The following is a 6,953-nucleotide window of genomic DNA, read 5'->3' as shown; positions in this document are numbered from 1 at the left end:
ACCACCACCACCACCACCACCATCACCATCACCACCACCACCATCACCACTATCACCACCACCATCACCATCACCATCACCACCACCATCACTACCATCATCATCTTAGAGTTTGTAGACCTTTCCAAAGACTTAACATTTGAGTTGATGAAATAGTCACTAGAGCCTAAACCACTAATCTAATGTGTATATAAGAGTACTTTGGAAGCAAAGAGTCTGTGTGCCCAGCAGGCACCTAAAATAGTGTGCTTTGCAAACCTTGCCTTTATGTTCTGGATAGGCAGCCATCAATCATCTGCTTGACCAGACAACTAAAGCAGGACTTTGAGGGACAAAACATCTTTGTCAAAGTTTTATAGATTGTGAGTGTAGACAACACTTTACAGATTGTCAGCTCTTCTAAAGCAACTTTGTCTTCTATGAAATTTGTGTAATTGATGGAAAAGTAACTAGTTATGACTTTGTTGCATTAAAAACAGTGGAACTCTCCTGATGCAGTGGTGTAGACATGCTTGTCATTTTTATGTGGGTTCTGGGGTCAAACCCAGGTCCTCCTGCTTATAAGACAAATGCTTCATCAACAGCTGTTTCCCAGCCATTCAGTGACTTAAATGAGGCTTTTAAATTTTGTTTGGTAATTTTATGTATGCATATAATGCACTTTGATCAAATACATTTCCTATCATCCCCTGAGAACATTCCCAGTCCTCCCAGTAGGTGTCTCTTCCAACTTCACATGCTGTTTTTTTTTTTTAAAGCCTATCAAGACCACTTATTGCTCTCTGTTTGCACATGGGTGGATGACTATTTACTGGAATATGGGTAGCCTCTCAGGGTCTCATCCTTGAACAAAACTGACCTCCCATGCCCCCAGCAGCCATCAATTGCCAATAGTGCCTCAGCTTGGGATGGGACTTTATGAACCCCCTTCCACATTCATGCCAGGATTTCATCTGGCTCCATCTTATGCATGACTTGGACAGCTGCTCGAGCTTACATATGCCATGGTCCTGTGTCACCTAGCAAATACAGTTCTGCCGCAGATCTCCATTATCTTTGTCTTTTATAATCCTTCTGCACCCTTCCCTATGATCATCCCTGAGCTCTGGGGGGAGGAGTGTGGTATGGTTGTCTCATTTACAGTTGAACATTTAATGTCTCCTCTTCTCTGGATGCCCTGATCTAAGAGTATGAAGATAAACACTTAAGAGGTTGTTTATCACTATGTCTATTTAGCAGGTTAATAATAGTAGGTTCTCCCCTTTGACTTATGAACTATGGTGTTTGGTCTGGTTGACAGTACAAGCCATGAGTTCTGTCTTGTCGTGTTGGTTTTAAATTCAATCCTAATGGGGTTGATTAGTCCTATAATATTTTGCCACTACTGCTCCAGAGGACTTCTCTTGGAAGGCCAGTTGTTAGAATAGCTTTCAGGGTTCCCTTATGGGTAAAACTGTTGATTACTTTTCTCTCCAGCAGCATGCACAGAACCTTTTACACCGCAAAATCTAGTCAGTCGACATTTAAGTTTCAGGTTGGTATCAACTTTTGTTCCTGTGTCCTGTGACTGATGTGTGTGGTGTCTTCAGGATTAAAGTCATATAGTCAGCTTCTGAAAGGTAACCCAGAGCAATGGCAACAACTGTAGCAACAGGCGTGGTGGCTGTTATGGTACTCCACTGATGAACAATTCAAAAAGAGGTAACCCATACGTCTGTACCCCTATCTAGTCATCAAAGAGTGTAAACTGAGTCTTCTTTGAGATTTCATCTTACCCAAGTCAGAATGGCTGAGATAAAAAAAACCAAAATGAATGAATGAAATCCAAGTGCCAATGAATGGTGACATGGGTGTGGGAAAGCGAACATTTATTTACTGTGGTAGGAAGACGAATGGGTACAGGCACTGTGGCAGTCAGAGTGCGTGTGTTCCTCGTGAAACTAGAAATAGAGCTACCCGTATCTATCTATGCTACTTCTGAGCACATCCCCCAAGGACTTTGGATCCTACTACGGAGAAATTTGCATATCTTGTTGCTCTATTTACTATAGGAAATGGAATGGAAATGGTCTACATATCCAATCAGCTGTTGAATGAGTAGTGCAAATGTAATACACAAAAATAATGGAGGATTTATCATTTAGCTGTAAAGAAAATGAAATGATGAGATTTGCAAATAAGTAGATGGTTTGAGAAAAAAATCATTCTGAGTGAGGTAATATAGAATGAAGACAATGACACATGTTTTGTTTAAATGGGAGTACCTATAGAAGTTAAATACCGGTAAGGGCCTATGGGGGTGGATTCCAAGGAAGGGAGGTAGAATGCAGATGGTATAAAGGGGGGGATGAAGAATAACGGAACAGAAAGGGTTAAATGGGGTGGAAGGTAAGGAACAGTAGGGACTATAGGAAGGGATAATTAAAAACCTTTGAATAAGCCTGCTACTATTAAAGCTATCTAAATTATGTATGTATATAAGGAGCTTAAATGGTGTTACCCCATAATGTGGGGACATGGTCCCTCCCCTACAACTGAGGCTATTAAACTAAATGAGGTTTTTTTATTTCATCTGAGAAATCTTCCTAAAGTGTTTAGTAATTCCAATACCATTAACTGATGGCTGCATTGACACTGAAGATAAGGGACTCTATATTCTGAATGATTGCTGTCATTAGTAACATAATATGCTTGGAAAAACACTTATTTGTTAATTTATTCAGAATGTGCATTGCTGGTCTGTTCCAAATCTGGTAAAGAAGCAGTAGGTGACTAAACCAAATTTGCTATTAAGTCTTTATTCTTAACAATATAACATTTTTATTAATTCTTTGAGAAGCTCATTCATGCACACAGTGTGTTTGGACGTTGTGTATTCCCCACCACTATTGCCCGTAACTCACATTTTCTGTAACAGACTTGATCAAGTAGAAGAAAGAGTTAGAGAACTTAAAGACAGGCCATTTGAAGTCACTAGTCAGAAGAATAACACAATACCTCCTTCCTCCAAATCCCCCAATGAGTAAATCCAAAGAAACAAAGAAAGAAACACAGCACGAAAGAAAAGAACATTGAAGTAAGCCTGAGCAACTTAGAAGAAGACCCATCAGATGACTAGTGTGTGCATTGTGGGAGACTCAGAAGGACAAGACAGGCAGAACACGGACAAAGCCATAATGTCCCATATTTCCTAAGTCTGGAGGTGGGATGCTCATGCTACAAAGGGGTGGCGGATGGCATCACCAGCAGCACCAGCTGCAGCAGGAACAGCAGCACTTGACAAGAATATGAAATATGAATAGTAATGAAAGCGAAAGCTGTCCTTCAGAGGTAAAGGAGAGAGAAAGTTTTTCTTAGGGAAATAAAAGCTTAGAGTGGTCGGTCATTCACAGTAAGCCTGAGACAGATAAAGGGGACACGCCCCTCTCTGGGGCAGTGGGCAGGTGTGAAGCATTGCTCGATTATTGTCAAAATCTTTTAAAATGACTGTCAGTATTCATGGCCACTTCTTTAAGTTCATACTGTCAAGGCACATCAGGTGCGCGTTTTCTTGTAAATAAGCAAAGGTATTAAGGAATGAGTTAATTTGATTCCTTAATTGGCAACCATTGGGTCCTTTCTGTTGTCCCCGCTGCCTTGAGCAAAAGACTACCCATCAAGCAGTCTAGATGGATTACTGTTACGGCAGCACCAGCTGCTCTGGGCACTTCAAGGAGACCACAAGAAAGCCACATAATGAGATCACGCTGCTTCAGATCCTGAAACTGAATCTTCAGCTGTCACTCATTTAACTGGTTTGCACTGGACTTTTTGCCAACACAAACATTGATCAACAATAGATGACCTTGAAACCATTTCCGGAGCGGGGTGGGGGGTGGGGGGTGGGGAGGCACTTCTGGTGGCCTAGCAAAGGGAATGCTGTGACTGGGCAAAGTGACACACTGTGCTCATTATCAACATAAGCTTTCATTTGCACGCAAGGCTTGTATGACCAGTTCAAGGGGACTGTTGTCTCAATTGGTGAGCAGTCAGGGAGAGACATCCCGTGACATCTCCTCTGCTACTGCTCTGTTAAGTCCAATAAACGGCTTCTCCTAGGTGCTTGTAACAGAGCAGACTGTAACACAGCTGCTAACATGAAGAAAAGCAACAGCCACACTGTGAGGAGCAGAGCTACCCCACAGTGACATAGTGGGACCTTGAACTCAGGAATCTCCTGTCCCTGGTCCCTGAGTGCTAGGATTGTAGACCTGTAGTCACCACACTTTGCATACAATACTAATTCTGGTATAAAGCTTAAAGCAAAAAAGCAGCAAGGGTAACTATAATCATAAATGCGTTCTCAGTGGATGTACAATAGAAATGCACATAAATTTTAACATCAGTGACATGAAATGTGTGTGGGAAGTTTAGTGCTATAAATACCAACATCAAAAACAAGGCATAAACAGCGTAGTTCAAGGAACTAGAAAGTCAAAAGAAGAACAAATTAAGCCCAAAGTTAGCAACTGGGAGAAAAAAAAATAATTGTTAAGGCTAGGATAAGAAATATCACTCCAACAGGCTCATGTGCTGAAGGCTTGGTCACCAGTTGATGGTACTATCGAGGGGTGACTGGATCATGGAGATAGCTTAAAGCTAACATCCACCAACTGATACATGCTTTGATAAATTTATAGAGGGATAGGCTGTTAGAGAGTAGAGCCTGCTTGGAGGGTGGCTTCCTGGAGGCTCCTTGTTAAAGGGCATGTTTGTCCATAGCCCTTGATACTTTCTTGTCATCAGAGCAGCTCCCCTTTGCCCTCGCCATGTCATGGAGTGTTTTAGTATTATCTCAGGCCCGCAGTGATATGAGCTCAAATCTTCAAAATCATGAGGCAAAGTAAGCCCTCCTCCTTTTAAATAGTTCCTCTTGTATATTTTGTCAACAATATGAACCAAGTACAACAATAGTTGCTGGCACAGAAATTAAAAAGGAAAGAAAAAACAATGGCAAAATCACTGAAAATAAAGTAATTTTTAAAAATAAGCTAAACTAAATTGACACTTTTTGGATAGATAAATATTTTTTTAACTCTTCCAAAAAGTATATGAAGTATGAACTTTTCTAAAATAGTTTCAAAAGATAATGTTACTTTGGTTTCGATGCCAGGACACTAGGAGACAAGAAAGCTGTGTAGTTCAATGACTCTATTATCATAGAAGAAAATATCTTCAACAAAATAATTCAAATTGAGTCCAGCACCATATCCAAAAATTATGCACTCTAATCAAATGAGGGATCCAAGAATGGTTCCATACACACACATATATTTATGTTATATATTATATTAACAGAGTGAAAAAACTCACAGTGCTCTCAATAAACCTACAAAAAGCACTTGGTAAGATTCAATAGTCTTCAAAGATGGATGTATTTTAACATAACAATGGCAATTTTCGATGAGTAATCCATCACACAAACAAACTGAAAGAAGAAAAATCACATGATCAGAGTCAAGTACATAGTAAGAGACTAGGGGAAGATCTTGCTAGGAGAGGGGAATGGACCGGATAGTTCTGGATAGATTGGGAGAGTCTGGAGCAGGAGGATAAATTGGAAAGAATGAATGGAAAGGGAGATGACAGGGTATATTGTAAGAGATAGCTAAAATTAAGGGGCATTTGAAGATTAGTATGAAACTCGATAAAACAAGTATCAATATATCCTAAAATATGTAGATATATGAAGGCAATCTAAATGAAACCCCCAAATAATGGAAGAAGATAATCTAGATATTCCAGGGACCTAGAGTAAAACTGAATACTACTGTCCTTTAAAAAATGTAGCCACAGAGCGTCTCTTAATGACATTCTGGTACACACATAGATGAGTCTTTCTCTCTGTACCTTCTGCAGCAGACAGGAACAAACACAGAGACCTAGTCAGACATTATGGAGAGAGAGAGAGAGAGAGAGAGAGAGAGAGACAGAGAGAGAGAGAGAGAGAGAGAGAGAGAGAGAGAGAGAGAGAGAGAGAGAGAGAGAGAGAGAGAGAGAGAGAGAGAGAGAAAGAGATTTTCTTGTTCAGGGTATAGCTGAAAAGTCTACCAAGGTGTAGACTGTTCTCTGTCTGTTAGGTTTTCTGTGTTAGTACTGGAAGGAGTTGAGATCAGAGGGCAGATGTGGTTGACCCTAATCTTACTTGTGAAGGCAGAAACCTAAAATTGGTGAGTGCCTGCTGAGATTTCCTGGTGGCTGTTTTTCGGAATAGAAATCTGATAAGAACAAGAGGATAGTGGTGGAGGCAGAGACAGTTCCTCAAGGAACGAAGCACTTCCAAGGGAAGAACTGATCCAGAACGGAAGAATGATTAGAAATACAGTGGTCTGAATGTCTTCTGGACTGGGGCCTGATGGCATTAGAATCACCCAGGAGACATACCACTGGCCATATCTTTTGGGGGTGGGGGGAGGGTGTGCTTTCAGGGTGGTTCAAGTGAAGTGAGAAAACCCACGTTGCATGTGGATGTTATCTTCCCATGTGTGATAAGAAGAAGGTGAATGGAAGAGCAACTTTCAGCTCTATGCCTCCTGACTGTAGACACCTGATCGGCTGCTTCACGGTCCTGCTGTCACAGCTGAAGCCATTCTCCCTGCCTCCCTCACATGACAGAATGCGTTTTAAAACTCTGAGCCAACAATCACCCTTCCTTGCCTAATAACTTCTGTCCATCATCTTGTCACAGAAGGGAAGAAAAAAGTAACCATTGCACTGTTTGCTCTTCTCCTCCTCTTCCTGCTTCTTGTTCAACAATTTACTTTTACTTCTATTTCTATGCTCCCCACAGGCATTTGCTCTAGATGTAATAACTTCCAACCCCCCCAAATCAGCTTTATAGAGGGTCAATGTACGAGGCAGTTTCTTTCTGAGATCTTCCTCCCCAGAAGTTTTCTTCCACAGGGGTAAGGAGA

This window comes from Mastomys coucha, unplaced genomic scaffold (assembly GCF_008632895.1).
Source record: "Mastomys coucha isolate ucsf_1 unplaced genomic scaffold, UCSF_Mcou_1 pScaffold17, whole genome shotgun sequence".
In the NCBI taxonomy this organism is placed as follows: domain Eukaryota; kingdom Metazoa; phylum Chordata; class Mammalia; order Rodentia; family Muridae; genus Mastomys; species Mastomys coucha.
This window is presented reverse-complemented; position numbering follows the sequence as displayed.